General features: G+C 39.1%; 1 protein-coding gene across 1 annotated transcript in view; it reads right to left on the bottom strand.

Annotated features, from left to right (window-relative positions):
• col9a2 (procollagen, type IX, alpha 2) overlaps window positions 1–21,636 on the bottom strand; it is a 191,754-nt gene that overhangs the window by 84,946 nt on the left and 85,172 nt on the right. The window contains exon 5 of the mRNA XM_034705240.1: window positions 12,011–12,106. The gene's annotated coding sequence lies outside the window, so the exon portion shown is untranslated. The remainder of the gene's footprint in view (window positions 1–12,010; window positions 12,107–21,636) is intronic.

Raw genomic sequence — 21,636 nt, 5'->3', positions numbered from 1 at the left:
AATGTATAGATTTCAGTGTGTTAGATAGCCAGTTAAACATCTTCACAGTAGGTTTAAGAAAATGTAAAACATATACTTGCAGGAAAAGGTAAAGGTATACTTAAGAAAACAGGTTAAAATTCAGTTAACAGTAACTGTGCAAGGCTACGATGAATCTGTGAAGGACTTATCCATGCTTTTGATTTACTACTTTATTAGTAAATATGCAGGAACTGCTCATGATGGGAAAACTATTCAAGGGGATAACAGTGCTGATACTGTGCATGACCATGGTGTATGCATAAACAGATAAATCTGTTACATATCTTTAATAAAGGTTCATCTGTTGATATACAGCATGCTTCTCAGCCACACAGCATTATGTCCAAGCAGAAAGCACACACCCACACACGTATATGCTTACATGCTCAGCTTCCATGCAGTGACCCCCTTGCTAAACAAGTTTATTACGACCTCCAAGCCCCGGACAGGCGATAGATCACAGCGGGGGAGGCCAGGGGTGAATCCATCAAAGCGACTTTAATAAAGACCACTTGATTTGGCCTGCTGGCTCAACAGATGAAATGGTTGTGTTCAGGACCAGTGAAGCACACCAGAGTGTGAGCTTCACTGCTCCTCTACTCGTCCCAGTCTCTGTTTATTAGATGGGTTATTTGTAAGCACAGAGGCAGAGACATGGGGAGATAGTAACTTTGGAAGGGTGTTACAATTTTATCAATATTTGTGACAGTCTGTTATTTCATGGTACTCACAGTGGTGCATTTAAGGTGGTAGCTTTATTGTGCTGGTTTTACAAATAAGCAATGTCCTTAATAGATAACTACAGAGCTTTTATCTCTTCTAAAACCTCTTGCACTGTGTACACAGTTCTACAATCTAATGCTTAAGCTCTTCTTTGGCAGGTCCATTATTACAAATCCATGCTGTTCAGACAAGCATTACTCAATCCGATATGACTTAGTTTTGAATTCTAGTTGGGGCTCAGGCTTCTGAAGATTCTAAATATGAATGGCAAACAAAGAAAGTGCTTAGACAATTATGCAAACATATCTAGTTTTGAATATACTGCAGGACATTTAGACTTAGATTCATTATATAATGTCCTTCACTTAATTAGACCAATAAAACAATCAAATGCACAACATATAGACCATGTTAAAAAGTCAAACTGTGGGGATTATTTGAAGCTAATTTAAAAGCTACTCCAAGGATTAGTTTGACATTTTGGGAATGCACTTGTACTCTCTCTAACTAAGGGAGTAATTTGAGGATCAAAACACCCCACACATCTTTTTATGTGGAATAACTAATTCCAAAAATCGATTGGCTAAGCTTAGCATAAAGACTGGAAACGGGGAAACAGATAGCTTGACTCTTTCTTTAGGTCACTTAATTGCAAATTAAATCTCTGTTAGCTGCATGATTACTTACTTACAGTAATACATGTGGATACAGAGCTGTGGTGCAGCTGTCTTCCTTACAAAGCATACAGGGTTTTTTTTTGTCTTGTGTTATTTCTGTTAATTTGACTGCTGGGTCATTTGCATGCTCAGTGTTTAGTTGCTCTGAACACCAATGTATGTCGACCTTGTGTGAGGCAGTGGGTGGCTCTAACATAACTCCCCAATGCTGTACAATTTTACACTGTTCAAGTCACGTTCCATATTTCTAACCGCTCTGTATGGACTTGTCTCAAGTTGCTGTTGGTTAATGCTAAATGTTGTTTCATGTTACATCTGGAAATACAAAAAATCAAAAGCTGAACCGTATGGGTTGTTGTGTGATGGATGATTCTTGTCTAAGCTCAGTGCTTCGATAAGCTCTGCTGGTTCCCTGTTAACCCGAAGATACAGAGACACAGGAAGTCACTAAACCTAGCAAATATACTGTGCCGTAAAACATCTAACAAAGACAACGGTATACACAAGTTTTTGTACAGATTAAACAAATGAGATGGTGTGTTTTGTGGTGATCATAAAAGTACTGCTACATGCTAGTTTTTAGCTTTATTAAGCTATGCTGTTTCACATTCCTTACAATACTGATGCTAAGCTAGCTAGCTTGCTAACAGTAGGTTGAGGCTTTAAATGATCCCATAAATATGAAGGTATAATTTTTCAGTGGAATTTAATTCCATTATTGGTAACTCTGGAAATGGCAAATTAGGATTAAGAATCTGAACCAAAGAACTGCTTACTAAGTTGCAACTTCCAGTTTCCAAAAATGAAACTAAACCGGAAAACCACACTTCCTCAAGTGTTCAACTGAACCTATCTCCAAAAGCAAAGGCATCTCTGTGCATCAAATCTTCATTTGTTTAACCTGTACAAGGAGTTAATTTGTGTGTAACACATCTGTTTGGACCAAAACTTTTAGTCATATAAAGGCTTGGAGTTATGCATAAAGGGGTACTTTGCTTATTTGACTGACAGATTGGCCAGATGTAGCCAGCATCTTAGATTAATTTGGCAGCCTCAGCTCCACCCTTTTCTCTTTTTCTAGATTTTTTATTTTCTGAAAGTTGTCCACCATTGTTAGCCTTCATAATGCCTTTACAGGAAGCAGTGGGTGACATCACTCAGACCACGTCTATGTCTTTCAAGTCATTGTTAGTAAGATGGTGCAAATTTTCAGCCTAAGCTGTTTTCTCATCACTTTTTTGCATGCCATGTCAGCAGTAATCTTTTAATCCTTAACAAAAAGTTATATCAATAAAGAGACAAGGACTGATGTGTTTGTGGCTGTTTTTTTGGGGGGGAGGGGGTGTACATGCATATATCCTCATATACATTGACTTGTTTTGTATATTAACTAACGAGAACAGAGTGTGACTTGGGAAAATTCTGCTCAGCTGGTTCTTTAAACGTCGCCTGAGAATTTATCAGCCAACCGAGCTAGATAGATAAATGCAGGAGAGGGGGAGAAAAATGTTCAGACTCCAGTAGAGAGAGGAAGGGAGAAAGAAGGGGATTGGGAGACAGAGCCAAGTGCTCATAAGTTGTCTCTGCCTACTTGTACCTCAGTGTCTTTGATTCATAAGGCTATGATGGCTGCCCAGTGCAGGGGCCAGGTATGGCATTTTGGCAGGAAGGAGGAAAAGAGGGAGAGCAAGGGGGACTGATTTGTAATAGTCGTCCTTGCTTTTGTGGTTTACTGTGTCAGCATGCAACCCCATTTAACAGTGGTCATCGAAAAAGCAATACCATCCCTATATCAGCCTGCCACGCGAGATATATCAGCCCCTATGTCTCTAGAGTTTTTCTTTATAAAAGGAGAAAAGGCAAAGCAGTTGTTGTCATGTCATGTTTGAAAAGGTGGTGAAAGAAAAGGGGGAGGGTTCCACCTCTAACCACTTGGGGGCAGTGGAGGCACAAATAATCTCTTCAGTGTTCAGTAAGAGATGTGGATCTGGCTGCTGCTGAACGCTGCCTCTCTGTCTTTCCCTCCACCATCACAGGTCTAGGTTATATAACTCTGCGTTCATTAACACATCTTCTAGCATGTGCTCCTGTTCCCAGCAGATGGTTAACTGAAGGCTACGGTATGGAGGAGAGGGGGGGTTGTTCAAGGAAATCTGATTAGAATCCTCTGCATTGAGAGATGCTTTACATCAACCATTAACTCATGTCAAGATAGCTCAACACACTAATTCAGTTAAAGTGTTTGTTAGCATTTATGATGCTCCAAATAAATATTTTTTGCAGTCAAGAAACCAAAGTGTAGTGTAGAATCAAAGCCACAGCTGACAATAATGAGGTACACAGTATCCCAGTTTAGGGTGGGATCATATCATAAGTCTGGAGATTCTGTTGTCTGTTGAGCTTGGAGGCTTTCCTTCTCTCCAGTTTCTTCTCTCCTAATTTCTCTGAAAAAGAAAAAAAATGGTTTCAGCCCCCTCCCCTCCCTTTTTTTATACAAACAGCACGCCTCCCCAGACTGAGTAATGTGTAAATAAGACATAAGGCATGCGGACAGAGTCGAGAGGCTCAGTTTGCTGTTCAGCTAAATGTTGGAATGGGGCGAGACGTGCGATTTAATTTGCTTTGAATATGCTATGATCATTACAGACACGCCGGTTCCAGCATCTGACAAACAGCTTTCACACTGGGGTATTTGCAAAGTGACTGAGTTTAGCGGGTATAACAGCACAAACAATGCACAACAAAAAAGCATCCTGACAGCAGCAGCAATTCTGAGGACAAAAATGCATCATAAAAGAAAGAGGTCAGAGAAGAGTGGCAAGATGTGTTCATGGGAGCTGACAGTGAACAATTGTAAGCTCATTTTATGCAGTGATGTGCAGATGGGTTCTCAGAAAAGCATTTTTTGGGGGGTAAATCATGTGGGTGGATATCTGCAAGATCAAGCAATGCTAGTCATGTGATCTGAAATAACTGGAAACTGAGATAATATAAGAGTCACCTGGTTCACAAAGCACCAGCTGAGCAGTATTTGAACTCAAAACACAGACTGTTGCTGACTTGATTTAGCTGTTTTTCTCCCGGGTCCATGCATTTTCAAACCAATGTGTCCAATTGGATAATGCACCATTAAATATATTATTTTACAAATAGAACATTTGCTGAAACTTTGTTGTGCTATAAAGTCAGCAAGGGCAATGATTTATGTGAATCCATGATTCTGGCTTTAAAAACAAGTCTGGGGCAGAAATTAGCCCTGGCTGACATTAGTAACGTCAAATTACAATCCAAACATATACATACAAAAGTATTGTCCGTTCTTTCAAAGTAGTGTTGTCCATGCACTATCTACTTTTTCTTGGGAGAACTTCATTGTTGTCAAAAAGAGACCTAAAAAGACATCAATAGTCCACTTGGCTGCACTGACTATTTCAGTGTCACCATGAACACGTGCACTGCGGTTTACTTGAGTCATTTCCACATTGGCCACAGTAGATACAAATGCATCAACTCTTCTCATGGCAAAAGTCACATACAAATGCGCTATCTAAACCTGATTCAATAATGTTTGCAATGGATGTATGTATTTGGTGGGACAGAATCGGCTTATTTATGACTGAAAACTACAATAAAGTTGGCAGAAACAAAAATGATTGGGAGATCAGCTCGTGAATGTGTGGTTATTCTTATAGCTTAGGATTAAAAAAAAACATATCAAAAAGTATTCCACATTTCCAGTGAGTCTTGAGTTCAATTCTGGTTCATTTGTGTAGCATGTCATACAGAGGTTAACTCAACATGCTTCAGGGCTAAAAACAAAACATTGTACAAAGATAAACAAGTTGAAAATGATCGCAAAAACATGTAATTCAAAAACGTATAAAAAAACACATTGTGGACTGTGCTAAACATAGTGTCAATGGTAACATCTATAGGTTTCAACAGAGGCATTATGACAACAAAACATTGTGGTCGCCATATTGGACTTCAGCTTACTTCTAGCTAAAGCCTGGCCTACAAGACTTTTTAAATCTCATCAGGTGTTGAACATGTGTGAGACCTCGCACATTATGAGAGATGATGACAGATCTAAAAGTTATTTTCCTACAGTTTGTGGAGTAAAATGATACAGTCAACACAACACAACACACACTAGCAGATTCCATTCACCAACAACCAAACTGGATATCTCACAAAGTTTCTCATGGTCAAACCTGACTGCCGAGTAAACAAACATAGTGGACAATGGCATGATTGTCAAGTGAAACGTGCTGGGTGCTTCGCTACCAGATACATCCACTGTTGGAGCAATTTCTGTTCAGCATCTGTCCTTGTCAGTTTCATTGAGGCATGTTTTACAGGACAGGTATTTGTTGTTGACTCAAATCAACAAGTGTATCCTTCATTTGTGATGTCCATTGAGCCATATAGCTGCTTATGTTGTCCTTCCTTCTTCAGTCAGTTTGCTTCCCTGTTGGCCATTGTTTTGTTCTATGTGACATTCAACCGCATGGGAGCATTATTTCTAAGCCTGCTTTTAATAGAACATAATCATAATTTTAAAATATTTTCCTGTTATTTGGCACTCCAGTTCTCTTTCAGGCATCATACTATCTTCTGACACATCACAAACAGAGTCACTGCTCTCTTGACTCTAATTTATTAATCTAGATAGAGAGATATGCAAACTTTATGCCTTAAGTTTAATTATTCATCTGGACTGTCGCTATCTTCATAATAGGTACTCTCTTCATCCAGCCTCATGCTGAGGGCTAATAAAAGCATATCTATCTCAAGAATGTTTGGTCCTCTGGCTAATGTTAACTCAGTGTGGCACCGTTGTTGTTGTTGTGTGTTTGCACAGGAATGCAGTTTCACAATGCACAGCTGTATATACCTTTGTGTAGAGCGTTCTTTGTGGGTGCATTTGTGTGCTCAGGTTTGGTGGGAATGTCAACTCGTCTCTTGGGTGTGTGTGCGTGAGTCTGGTGGGATCATCTTGTATGTGGGCAGAAAACAGAGAAGATACTTTCTGGAGCCATCACAGTGCTGACAGTGAAGAGAGTCACTGTGGAAAACATGGCAGAATGAGAGAAATGTTACTGATGAGCAAAAGTTCACAAGTAAAGAACACCAAAGGCTCCTTGGGTGAGTTAAACTTATTAGATTGATGTCATTAACTGTTAAATCTCATACAGAGGTCTCTGATTACTTTGAGACTACTTGAATTAAATAATTGTTATTTTGTTCTTGGTTAGAAAATAATTCAAATTTGACTTCTGATGCAAAGCCAGACCCTTAAATACAAGTGGATATCAGCCAAATTACTCTTTTTGCGTCCCTCTGTGTTCACTACCTGGCCGGCCAATCAGAGCAGGTTTCTCTCCTCATCCACTCAAATGGCAAAAGCTCTGCAATTACTGCTGTAATTGGCCTAAATTGGCCATTAGTACTCAGCTTGAGTCAGAGTCCAAAACACACATCCACTGACAGATGTGAATTCAATCAAACAGCGCTGGTGCCTCACTAATGCACTGGATGAGACCTTTTTTTAACCTTATTGAGGTTAAAGCAGAGCTTTGAGCTTTTTTTTACCCTGACTACCTCTAGAGGTTTCAAAAATGCCCTTCATTTTTTAAGTTTATGTTTTATAATCAATTAAAAAGCTTCACAATAATTATAGGTGCTTACATTATATGCTAATTACATTATTATGTTATATTTAAACTGCTTTCACTATTATGGCATTACAGAGTGCTGTTAAACACTGTTATCTTTGGTAGGTGATTTGTTTTCTTTCATTCTACACACGCTTGCTTCCCATTGTCATTATGAGTCCCTGACACTCTTAATAACATCTAATACTTGTAATGAGTGTTGTTTGCTGCGTTGGGTGTTAGTTGTTTTTATGGTGGTCAGATATAACAGGTGAGTGAGTTTACAACTGCCAATCATCATTGAAGAGACAAGGAGTTACTAATAAGAAGCTGCTCAGGCCAGAATGTTTTTATTTTATTATGTGCAGCAAACAGACCACTTCAGAGCTCCATTAAATAAGAATGAAGCAAATTGCTGCACTGGTGAACAAAGGTCAAGGCTGATTAAGATGTTTCCATAGAAAGTATGTTAAAATAACTAATGTGGTTAAGTCCTGTAAAATAATAAAAGTCACTGTAATATTTTTTTTCCATTTTTCCCTGTCATTTGAGGTCATATCATTCCTCGCAGTGTGCATTCAGTACCAAGCAACAGTGTGATAGAAAAAAACGAAGCAGAAATATTCAGTTATTTTAGTGCAGCGGCTTCTCGAAACAGTGAGACTGTGTAGCTAAGATGTTCAGAGTGTAGAAAAAAAAACAAAGTTCTGATGTGAGACAGAGGTTTGCCATCAGTTCTCATTCAACTACAAATCAGACCCAACATCTAGGGCCCTAGGGGGCTGTATATATAGGCATGTAAATAACTAATACATATGATAATAAGTGAAACTGGCTACAAACCCAAATACACAATTCTTTGTAAATGAAAATATGCTTCTTACCATATATCATAGTTATCCTATCATTATCAAAAAGCCTGCTCAGGACAGCCTTGGTACAACTGCAAGCACCACCGCAGTTCTAGTCCATAGACTGCAAAACATGGACATGGGCTCAGTGGTGTCACCCTTTGGTTTGTAAAGAGATTTTGGTTTATGAAGGAAACAAACTACTGGCAAATGTTTAAATCAAAACCTAAAACAGGGTGTCTTATTTCAGTCAAGAAATAGCACAAATACCTAGCATCACGGAGGCAAGAGGGACTTCAAACGACATCTCTAGCCTCCTGAATATGTAACTGCATTAAAAGTTAAAGTCAGTTTCCCTTGGAAGCTGACATCATCCACAGAAGTGTGTGCCCCTTGCAATAAAAGATTCATATGAAATATTTGAGATAATTGATTTTAACCATTATCAAACCTTATTGTTGAGCCGTAATATAATCACAACAAGTGAGTTATAAAATAAACAAATAAAGCTAATAATAAGATTACATTTCAACCTGCTCCTGATTAAAGTATTCATTAAGATCAAGTTATCAATCAATCAATGAATCTTTATTTGTATGGCGCCAAATCATAACAAATGTTATTTCAAGACACTTTTACAAACATAGCAGGTCAAAGCCATACTCTGTGTTAAATTACTAACAAAGACCCAACATCAAGATAGGATAAGACTGAGCCTTACCCCACCTTAATCCACCATGAGCATTGCACTTCGCAGTATTTAGCTAGTTACAGCGGTGGGGAAAAAACAGACTTGTGTTAGACAGCCATCTGCCTCAGCCGAGTCTGGGTTGGAAAGAAGGATAGTGGAGAATAAGAGAGAGAGAGAACGATCATAGATAGACATGTCATTATATATATTTTAATTCTATTGAGAAAACAGGCTTGTATTGAACTTCCCCTTGTGTAGCAAAAATACGTTTTACATGAAACTTCTAAAGAAATGTGTTATAATTTTTCTCCTAGCTGTTTCTACAAATTAGCTGAACATCAGAGAGACAGAAGAGCAGAATGTGATTTACAGATCCTGGGTTTGTTCCACAGTCACTTATAAGAGAAATCCTTCAACAGTATGACAGCACCTGTTGTGATTTACTGAGCTGAATGAGCGTGTTCTAATTCAGCTCTGGATTCAAAGTAACTCATCAGAATGTCTTATATCTGAAGAAAAAAAACACTATAAGGTCACAGGGTTTGTGACAAAGTCTGTGTTAGTGGACCTCATAGATTTTATAAATATTAGAGTCACACTATTTATTTCTTTATCAGGATCCCCATTAGCACCAGCATAAGCATCAGCTATTCTTCCTGGGGTCCAACACATATATATAATCATGCAAACTGGTGTCACACATTAGTTTCTTGTCCATGTAAATAAAGCCTTGAGTTTGGCAATTGGCCTCCAACCATGTTGGTTTTCTGGAGCCGGGAGTGACCATATTTGGAGGAGGGTGCCTTCAAGTTTCCCACAGAGTGAGGTTGTACTTGTGGCAGCTGTTTAATAATCAAACTAAAAAGCTGGAGGAGACTGTCGAACAGCTGATTTGACACTGCCCCACCGCTCTCTCCTGTGAGATAGCAGCAGGTGGCCGACATGTACCGCCCAACCTTTGATAAACATTCTTCTTGCCAACATCGTCTGCTGTCATCTCTCCGGGGAGAATCAACAATAATCCCGACTCCCATGCACTGGCCATCAAGCATTAAATGTGCAATGAACATGGAACAAGTTCACACATTAGGTGTGGCGAGTGCAGAACTTGGTACAAAAATACCAATATGATAATACTAGAATTTCACCCACCAAAGATGAGAATTCTTGGATGACCAGTGAGTTGCGTTAACCAAACAAGAAGCCGTATTACTGGTTAGGGGTGGGACAAAATATCAATACAGCATTACAGCATCAGCCTTACTTGTGTGATACAATAATCCATACGCAGGCACTAAATATTGATAATTTAATTGAAAAAATATGGCACTCTGAAAAGATTTCTCTGCCAGTTTGATTCACCACGCCACAACTTGATGACTCCTTGAGGAGCCATAATGAAATGAATAAGGGGAACGTGAACAGAATTTTACTGACTGAAGAAGAAGTTGACAGCAGCATGATACCAGAGGAAGGCAGACGGTTATGTTGGACGGCAGTGAAAAGAAGTTAAGAGATGTGCCGGCCACAGCTTTGTATAAATGGGAGAGTACTGTTGTATGTTTCAAAAAGGAAGCATAAAGTATGAAAAACAAGTTCAAAATGTTTTAGTTGCTTATAACTGTCAAGCACTAAAATGTTAAATGTGTCATTTTAACAGTGTTTCAGTTATTCTATAGTTATGTATGTTTTATTTAAAGACTTAAATTATTAACATTATTTCATCTCAGTGAAACTAAACCAAAGTGCTGTGAATAGATACATGAGTCCTGCACCTTGCCCTTTTAGGGGCCTTTTGTACTCTTCATATAATCACATATCTTAATGTAATGCAACATATTACAAAGATCATTTTGCAACATATTGACTAGGGCTGTGTCGGCACAAACTTGGTGGAGAGCTTAAGTTCAGTGACTGAGTCAGCTGTGTTGTTGTCTAACAGGATCACTTGTCACCTTGAACAACCACACCAACTTAACTCTAAGGGTTTAAATAATCAAAACAAGCAAACTGAAATCCACATGTGGTTGATAGTCTTTAGAAAAATGAACTGTAATGATTTTTTTGGCTTTTGGAGCAAGCCACAAGTGGATACTAGAAGAATTGCAGCTTTTTGCACTTTAACAATGGTTATATTTTCTAAGGCTTCATGTTGCTGCTTGACCTTGGCCAAAAAGTGTTAGCTGATGAATACATGAGTGAGATCCTTGCTGTTTTCCAGTGCAAGAAGACATAAGTAACTAGTAATGGATGTTTAGCTCAAAACTTAAAATCTAAATGCATGTAAGGATTATTTATCCAATTCATTCTGACATTAGGTGTAAAGTTGTACACACCAGTAAATATTGTTGAAAAATAAGGAAGGAGAGAAAGTTAGAAGTGTTTTAATCTCCCAAAAATGTCTCAGCAAACTCTTTTTCTGCATTTGAGATAACCTTAAAATATTTAAGAAAGTATCAATTTTGGTTAGAAACGCAGGTAGATATGAGTGTCTTTGCTTTCATTCACTTTCACTTTCATTTTACCACCATTTTTTATTTCACTTTCTGTTTGGTGAAAAAATAAATGGAAAGAAAGTTAAAAACTGAGAGTGAGCAAACAGAAAGACTCCAATACACCCAGACACCACAAATCACTACACACGCATGATGTTTCTCGCAGTGCTTTGTAATGACTTTGATCAATAATTGATCAAGGGAATCTTCTGTCTCTTCAAAGAGTGTAAGCATCATGTGGAGGCAAACCATTTTCACTTTAAGATCCAAGAAACAGAGGAGCCCCTGTCGAGCAGAGGCACCCGACAAACAAACCCAGTCCACAGTCATAACACACAAACATCTCTGCATGCCTGACATCACCTGAAGCTGAGAGCTGCCATGTCATATACAATATGTCTCCTTCTCAGATCTTAAATGTCTCAAGAGCTGGAATCTTAAATGTCATGGCCTCCAGGGTACAACTGCTTTCTGATCTGTCCGGGTTCAATGGCTCAGCTATGCTGCCGCCACTTGACAGCTTTATTTTGGAGCCCATGAAAAGGACATGTCAGGTTGTCTCGCAGCGTCATTGTTTCTCTGCTTTGTGTGCATGGATACAGAAGTGATGCATAAAGTAGATGACAGAAGTGAAAACCTTTACTCTTTACTTTTTGTTTACTCTGCTGTCTGTCCATTCTATCTAAGCATCTGGGCTTAGATTGGATTCTAAATATTTGCATGCTTCTTCATTTTGAATGTGGCGGCATAGTCTGGCTTTGAACAAAAGAAGGTCCTAGGATGACAATCGCTGACTTCTTCTTGAGTTACAAAGCAGACACCAAGATTAACTCTAAGAATAGAACTATTTCATGATATATCAAGCCAAAAAACTTTAATGGAAGAAGAGCCTTACCTTCCTTCTCTGCAGAAGCAAACTTAGAGTGCGTTCTCATTATAATGGCAAACTGCCTCCTTTCGCCATGACGTAGGATCTTCCACTTTATTAAACCTGGAGGACACGAGGATCAGAGAGAGGAGGACAAGCTTAGGAGGTTAGAACAAGGACACAGGTGTATCTTACATGGAAGATATGGGTGGACCTCAACCACACACTTGATAATTTAATCAAGCAGTGTTGTAACTACACAAAGCAACTGTTTTTTAACACTGAAATCAAGAAACTCGCACAGCTCTGTGCTTTCTTATTGTGCAGATCAGAAAAACTTCAGCTTCAACTTCAGCAACAGATTTATTCATTCCCCACGTTCCAAATAAATATACAGGAGGCCTTTCTTAGCTGCCTCAATCAGACTGTATAACACAACCACACATGCAGAAGAGACATTCACTGAACTGGAATAGCTATCTCTGGCACAAACATACTTCTGTCTTTTATTGCTGAAAACTTAATGATCATTAAAGTATGCTTCTCTTGCCTTATCCATCTGTAATATGTAAATATCTCCGTCAGTTTCACTGTTATAGAAATGTTTATACATCAGTAAGATTTGACACTTGAACCTTTAGACTTTGTTTGACTCTTCACCTTGCTGCTGTTTTACTTTTGTAAGTGTGTCATGTTTCTCACCTGTTTTGTCATCATAATACTGAAAGTTTTCAATCAGATTTCCCCTCAGTGTGTTGCTCAAGGACACTTTGAGTAGTGCTGGGATGGCACCGACAGCCTTCCGTGGTAGAAGCAAAAGTGAATGACACTGACACCGAAGGGTTCATAACTTATTTTAAATGAGGGGTTACCTAACATTTGTACAAGACAGAAGTCTATTGCATTATCTGTACCTGATGTGGCTACAGACCGACACTGTGGGGCAGGGCTTCCTTTTTGGAAAATGTCCCTACTTCCCTATCAAATTGCGTTTGATGGAGCTAAGACGTAAGGAAGGGATCAGATTGAGGGGCGCAAGGAAACAGACCCTCAGCCTGCCCGAACAATGTGTCCTGGAAACAAATTTAGTGCAGCACCTTCTAAAAACCAAATAAGGTGGATTTCAGCTTTATCCTCGAGAGAAGGAATAAAAAGACTAACTAATCTACTGTATCAAATAGCTTTAAGACAGGTGAGTCCGATTAACACAGTATACATAAAAAGAATAAATTGAAATATTGTACAGTTATGACCAGATGATATGAGCATTGACATCACAAACACTATGAATGAAAGGACCTGAACTTGCATTTCAGTAAAATAGACTGGAAACATGACTTAGTGTTTGCTTTACCCTGCTTATATGCTTTGCTATTAACTGTAACATGATGCTAACAAAACAAACCAGGGACAGAGAGAAAGCAAATGGCAAACTATCGATGTTTTCAAACCGCTAAGTATACTAGCAGTACATACGGATTTAGCAAAAAATTCAGTATTTTTGTTAGTATGTGAACAAGAGCAAAGTGTAGGAGTTCAAAAGAGAACCAGTCTCCCTTGTATACGGTTTCCCACAAGGCACAGGGCTACTCGGTTTTTAGGTGCATTACCGCCACCTACTGTGTTGGAGTTGTATCAGATGTTTAACGGTCCATTGCATGTATTGTGAAGTGATGAGTCTTTTAACTTCCAGTGGCGAAACCATCTAACAGGTAACTTTTCATGTCAGGGAAAATTCTTAAAGGTGACATATCATGCAAAATCGACTTTTTAATGGTTCTCGACCTGAAATATGTGTCCCTGGCATGTCTACAAACCCCCCGGAAGATGAAAAAAAATCAATTCTGCCCCTGTTTTGATTTTTCCACCTTTCTGTAAATGTGTGCTGAAACGAGCCGTTTCAGTTTTCAGTGTTTTTCATACGTCACAACGACATCCCGTCTGTAACGGAAGTCAGAGCTCGGAGCTTGTTCAGCCCATAGACTGTATAAAATACAACTTAACTCCTCCTCCGTTTTTCATTACCTGCACACGTGTGCTAACAAGGAGCTTAGGAGGGAGGCATGCTAGTTGTAGGCTGTCTTAATAAAGATCTAGTGGATGATTTTTATTTTTCATGGAAAAGTGCTAGCGCTAGTTAGCATAGCCACATAGCTACATGTTTGTAGCCGTGTACCAAGACACACGTCAACATACTGACAAATAAAACAATAAAAAACACAAAATCTGTGACCAATCGTTCAGAAAGGTCCTGCTGCAAGCGCCTCTCCGTCAGGATCAGATTCTGGATCAGATTCAGAGTTAACATGTAAACATTAGATCAACGTGCTTGAGAGCCTAGGGCACATCCACTTCCTGAGGGGGTGTGGTCAGAGAGCTCATTCTCATTTAAAGGCACAGGCACAGAAAACAGCCTGTTCTGAGCAGGGCTGAAAAAGAGGTGTTTACAGGCATGCGAAAATCTGATTTCAAAGTGTTTTTTTGAGCATAAACTTTAAAGAAATGTTTTGGGGACCTCTTAGACCAATATGTTTTGATGAAAAAGAGCGTAATATGACACCTTTAAATTCCATACCACTTCTTAACTTTTTAAATCATAAGTTGATGTAAGTGGAAGCAGTTTTGATATCAGCTTGGCTGTTGTTCACTTCTGCTTACCGAAACTGAAAATCCAGTGACACCTGACCCAGCATACAGCAAAACAGATCCAACAGAACAGTCACACTACACACTACCTTCAAATGCAGTATTCAGTACGTACTGCATTTCTAGGGAGCATGTAGCATGTATCTTGTTTAAAGCTGGCATTCATATACATCCTGGGAATGTCAGCCCTTCCATATTCAACCTTTCAAATGTGTTTACTCTCCATATTGTCATACTTTGTATGTCTTTATAATGTTTAAGTTCAGTGTCCATGTGTCCTTTTCACTTCTGTATGAATTTTCATTCTGCAGCAAACACACTCTTTACAGAATATAAAATAAATGCCCTCGTCCATTGTGAAAAGCTGAGTTACATTAGTTGTTGACCACATACTTTGACCTGTATACTGCTGACCTTTCTCAGGTCAAGGTTTGCACCTTACAGTCTGGGTTGTTTCTTTCAAAAGGTATATAAGAAGATATAACAAATAACACAGTCTATGCCATTCGCCATTCTCAGTCCATGACCTCTCTCATGCCATTCTTTGTCGTTGAATCACATTCATCATGTCACTGTATTATCATTGCATTGACCCAGCTGTTTTCAACCACGATGATGTCAGGGATAAACTATGGAGATATTCCTAGTCTGCCTCTCTGTAACATTAACTGATCATCAGAAGAGAACATCTCCCACTATTGGCGCTGCAGTTTTTATATTTCACTGATAGTCCACAGAGCTGTAGAGAACATCAGGCTTCATGATCAAAGTTTGTATATCACTTCATCCCTTCACTGTGTGATCATCCACTCATCTTCCAACCCACTTCACATACAAGTACAGCCATCCCCCTCTCCGTGCAAGAGCCTGTGCTCTGAGTCTGCATCCCAAATTTTTCATTTTACTTTTAATCTTTTAAAATGTGATGTTGTTTAAAGGCTAATGAGAGTGAATGGAGCTCTCCGGCTATTTGCATACAGAGTGGGAAGGTGAGATGTAATCGCATGTGGTCACTGAAGACGCATTTGGAGATGCGTGATAATGCAAACCGTGAACGTCCGTGCTTAGACCTGTCTACTTGTGATAGGATCGCCCAGGAGGCGTGTTGATAACAGGTCTGAACGACCCCTGAAGAAAAATGAAGAAATGTGAAAGTAAGGTAGGAAAAGTAGTGAGAAAAAGAAGATGTCTCTCTCACTCTGTCACAAATATCTGTCACACCCTCCCCATCCAGTGAGCATAAAGTCATCACAAGACTTTTGCAAAGGGAGGAGGATTGTGCGTATTGGCTAAAATAGGAAGCATGTTTGTTGACGCAGTGCTGCTGAGTGCTCCTCTTTACTCTACTCTGTGGTGTATGAATGTGTGTAACTCCTTTGAGTATTTGCTCCTGCAGAAAGAATCCCTCTGCATTCCTCTGCCCTCTTTCTCCCCACATGCCCAGCCTCAGGGACCCAAAGAAGACGGAGAGGACGGAGCAAAAGAAAGAAAAAAACAACAACAGTGGAGAGTAGAAAACTGGGCACTGTTGTCTAGGAGCTGTTTACTCTGTCTGCAGGCAACATGCTGTGTTTGCGCAAGTGTGCGTGTGTGTGTGTGTGTGTGTGTGTTTCTCTGTGCACGCTTTTGTGTTGACTCTCCCTGCTCGTAGGGGTAGCAGGTGTGCTATCGCAAACACGAGTGAGAGACGATACTTGTCAATGAAAGAGAGAGAGAGAGGGAGAGTGATGGCGGAGGGAAGTGAATGAAAAATTCATATGGCTGCAGGTCCCAAAAGCCCTTCTGTCTTTGCCAGGAGTCCTCAGCTTGAAAATGCCGGGCAGGGGCTGTGGGACACACTCACACACTCACACACTCACACACACACACACACACACACACACACACACACACACACACACACACACACACACACACACACACACACACACACACACACACACACACACACACACACAGGAAGCAAAGCTGAGAGCAGGACCAGAGGAGGTGTTATCTAGGAATCAAGAATGGGCTGAAAAGAGAGTCAATAGCACAACAACAGGATACTTTAACATCAACAGCATGCTCGGGACAGCATCCCCAAAGTCCCTGGATCCTTTTCTAGAGGCTGCTTTTACACCAAAACAACACTCACTCAACACTCTCTTACAATGTGGATGTCTCCTGAACAACCTGTGTGTGCAAATAAAGTCGTGCCCTTGGCCTTTTAAATAGCAACCCGACAGAAACTGTATGAAAAAGTGATTTGATGCAAATTAGTTGAAATTAGTCACTCACTGCTGAAAGAACTCCCTAATGCAGCCATGCTAAATAAATCACAAGATACGGATCTTTGTCATTACAAAGACAACATCTAGATGTAGATCCGTGACACAGCCTTTAGCTGAAAAAGTGTGGGGGAAATGAAGATAGAGAAAAAGATGAAGAGGCAACATCGTCTTCCTTACTCACTACTGCAGCGTTGCCATGGACACGGCAGCATCCTCAGGATGCCAGCGAAGAGAGTGAGAGGAGGAAGAGCAAGGGAATGAACAGGGGAAAACTTTTACAGCTCTACCTCTCTCGCTGTGGGAAAGTGGGTCACAAACACACACTGGTTTTCACTCTCTTCCCCCAAACACACACAGAGTAAACGCCATTTTCCTAACTGCTCCACTCTGGTTGTGGATTGAGTGTGTGTGTGAGTGTGGAGATCAAGCACAGAGTAAGGTTGGGTCTGACAGAAATCTGTCTTCTCTCCAAGGGCACATGACACCAAGCAGAGGAGCTAAGACAAACACAGTGTGTTTGAGAGGTATTGCCTGATGACTCGGTGATGTGCATCAACAATAAATCCAATCAGATGTGTCAACACACTCTGCGTGAGAATGTTTGATGAATGTGATGCCGCTGTACTGCGCTTCACATCCATTTTTAAATAAATTCATAAACTCTGGTCCTCATACTTTGTGTAAAACCAAATAAACACATTTGAAATGTTTCAGCTCTCTTGAACCTCAAGTAAGTCATCCTACTAACATATCAAAGAACGTATTATTTTTAAAAAAGTAAGTATAAAAAAATGAGTCATGATATCTATGGCACAGGTTTCTTTTCCTTTTTAGGTTATATATGGATAAATATGTGGATTTTTGGCTTTAAATGAGGGTAGAGAAGCCAAAGTGAAGAAGGCGCATAGGAAAAAATGTTTCTAAATATCTTGGAAGCTCTTACTTTGATCTGCCATTATAGATCTTCAATCTTCCCCCTTACTTTAAGAAAAGATCAATATTCCCCCGAAGGTTGATTCTGACATCACCAAAGGAAGCAGAATGATGCCCCTAAAAATGCAGAACTCACACTAGGACATGAGTGTGAAAGCAGGCATAGTTTAATGTTCAGTACAAAGCAACACAGAAAAGGTAAACAATGAAAAAAGAGAGGAGGCAAAAAGGCAGAGTCAAAAGAAAAGCCAATGGTCTTAACTTAAGGAAAGATGCTGGAACGAGTCGACACAAGGAAACACAACTAACTGGCAAAGAGAGGGGAGACACAGGGGTATATGCGTGGACAATCAAGGGGTAACAAGACACGGGTGGGGCTAATTAGGACAGAAATGACACAACTGGGCCCTTTCTCAAACCAGCCCACCCTCACTTAAACTCCAATACAGAGTGCCCTCCATTTGAAGTCACGCCAACACCTGTATGGATCGTCCTTCACCAAGTTGCAGGGTTACCAGGTCTGTGGTTTGTCTGTGGAATTGTGCTACTTTATAGGTGGTGCTTTGGGTAGTTTATTTTGTCTGCAAGTTAAGCAGGGGTATTTTTTAGGTCAAGCAAGCGAAAAAAAAAAAAACATACTATTGATGAATTACTTGTGTACCACTGCTACTCAATCAACAAGCTTTGGAAAAAACTCCCCTCCATCCCCAAAAAACAAGTACTCTATGTAACCATGGTTACACGTCACAGAAATAATAAGCAGTTTACATAAATAACTGTTTCAGTATTCCTAATCTTATGTCTGTAATTTGCTTCTTCTTGTAATTGCTTTTAAATACAAATCACATCATAATAAATTAAACACATGCATTTTCAAGACAAGAAAGAGGTGAATTAGATCTTGCATATGTTGTACATTTTTAAACTCATGTCATCTTGATTTGGGTTATTTTCAGCTTGAAAAACAGTTTATGTCTGTGTGGGTAACAACACGGAACTGTAATTTATGGAGCATCTACCATGAAATATGATTACCCCACTGTTGGGGGTGCTGACTCTCACTCCACATGCAGAGGTTTTAGATGGCATTCAATATTGCGGACCCCCTTGGAAGTGTGCAAATCGAGTGGAAGCATGTAGGGAGAGAGTGTAGGGGGCAGTTTTGAAAAGGGTTTAATGTTCAGTCCAGTTTTGGAAAGGCCCTTAGCAGGAAACACCAAGAACAGGATCAAGAGGATAGAGACAAGGGCTGTTACAAATGAAAAAAGAGATTCCAATAAATAAATTACCTGAGGTCATATTTTTATTTTTATTTTTTTTATGAGTATGACAAATTCCTGAATTTTTAATATGTTGTAGCCATCTTCTTTTATTGCCACACGCGAAGGGAAATATGCCTCTTGCTGGACTATAGTGCAACTGTTGTGCTCAAGTCCAGTTCATAAATGTAAATTCCTAACTATTAAAAATTAATGTGAAAATTTGTACCCATTGCAAAGCTTTAGGATGTGAATAGTACTTGCAGTAAACCAGGGCAGACTAGTATAGAATCATAAACATGTTTATTATGGGAATTAATAAGGCTGATGACATTATTGCATTCGCTGCTTCATGACAGAGAATGTTCTTTATGCAAATGAAGAAAGCTAAAAATGAAAATTGGATTAGTTAAGTACAGCAGGAAAAAATCTGCACATGAAATGTAAATCATATGTATTCATCTTCCACAGAGCATTTTCTCACATGAGTTATTTTAAAAATGGTGGCTTGTGTAAATATGTTGGAATCCAAATGTCTTATACATCTTAATTAAGAAGAATACCAATTCCTTGTCATTTGGAAAAATAATAATCAGGCTTTTTACACCAATAAACTCATAAGCTGTTTCGCTTTATTCCATGGCAGACAAGTTTAGAGATTTGTGCTGTATGTGACATACAGAACAGGCATTATAAATACGCTTTGATAAGTGGCTTTTGAATAACACTGGTTCATACCAATGATATGACTTCTAAATTTGATTATGAGAAAAAAAAAAGTAGAGAGAGATGATTAAATTCATTATTTTTATTCCATGTGCAACTGCATGGCTGTTTTATTTTGATTTATACTTATACATTCGATCAAGATTGCTACACAATCTGAAAGACCAAAAGTTCCTTCACCAGTTTTTCAGACTTACTCTGGCTGGACAGAAGAGAAAAGCATGGGAAGAAAACTCTCAATGTTGTTACATACTTCAGTAGAAGCATATTTAATGGTTGGATATTTTTTCTCTGTGAAACTAACTCAAACTACCGACATAAACAGACACTGTGGTTTTATAGGTTTCTTTTATAAATCAAAGAACATTTTTAATGAGGCCTAGGTTGGGAAACAAAAACTGCACTGACTTAAGAAGAGTTCCAGTCCTACAACACATATGTTTTTTATTCTATTCATCCATTCCCGATAGAACAAGTTGGACGTCATATGTTTCAGTCTGCACAACCATTTATGCATGGCTCAGTGCATAGGGATAGAGTTTGACAGAAATAATACACCAGAGGCAGTATTTGAAAGTGTGGCTAATCGTCAGGACAGACTGTTGATAGTACAGCAAAATGTAACATGGACTCAGAACAAAGCGTTTGTGAAAGGTTTATGTCCCAGAACAGTTCATGCCTGTGTACAAACTCAGACACTAATGTGGAAAAAAAGCACAAATGCATTTAGACTAAGCGAGGCAAGAACTCTGTTTCTGATCATTACATTTTCAATTAACCAAAAAGAAACACCAGGAAACTATAAATTCAGATCAGTCTAATCAACCAAAGGTGTTTTTGCTTTTAACTTTTGACCTCTGCTTAGATTAGAATAGATTCAACCTAAGTTTATATGATCTTTCAAACCTCAACCTCTGAAACCATTGGCTATCATCTGACAAAAAAAAAAGGCTCTGTTTGCAAGTCTTCCCCCGCTCTCTACTCCCCACATTTCCTGTCTCTCTTCAGCTGTCCCATGATGCAAAAATGCCCAAAAAATTAACTTTAAAAAAGGCTGTTTCATTATTAGAATTGATTAGAATTTAAATAAGATCCCATTCCATTTCCTCATTTCTTGCACAGAATCAATCTTTATGACTAGTGTTTGGATTCATGTGTTACTCTAACTGCATGACTATTTGCTGTAGCTAGTAATGTATCTTGTTACTTTCATGTATAATAATTAAATAAGGTTTGTCATCCAACTGGGCAGCAAGGTTGTGCCAGCGTCAACATCCACACACCAAGGCTGATAATCTTACAGTCTTGATAACCCTAGTATTATTTACCCTCCTTCAGGTAAAGAACAAGAATATCATGGTGAGTTGAAGCCAAAAGAATTTCCGCAAGATGAATATTTCTAACAACATCTGTCCGAACAAAATGCCTCTACTGAGCTAGTTGCCAGAATGAACAATGCTGCAAACATGGAGCTGCCACTCCATCCAAACAGCCAAGGCTTGATTTTAAATCATTGCCAGCTCCACAATCTGTAAGAGAGGGAGGACTAAACAAACTGAGTCCAATTATGGTGTTAAAGACATGCTTCCTATATCAACTGTTGGGTCTGCTGCTTTCTGAGAACCAATTAGCAAAATAACGGTGAGACAAGAGGAAGGGTGCAAGACTAAGAGCATTGAAGCAAAAAGAAGTAGGGCTTAAGTTACTTTACCAACTAACTCATTTATTTTATAACGCAGCAATTAAACTGGTAATTTATGCTTTTGACACTTTCCTGACATTGCTTATGACATTTGTAAAGCCAAAGTAAAATTTG

Source organism: Notolabrus celidotus, chromosome 16, assembly GCF_009762535.1.
Source record: "Notolabrus celidotus isolate fNotCel1 chromosome 16, fNotCel1.pri, whole genome shotgun sequence".
In the NCBI taxonomy this organism is placed as follows: domain Eukaryota; kingdom Metazoa; phylum Chordata; class Actinopteri; order Labriformes; family Labridae; genus Notolabrus; species Notolabrus celidotus.
Note: the sequence above shows the minus strand (reverse complement) of the source record. Positions and strands in the feature narration are given on the sequence as shown.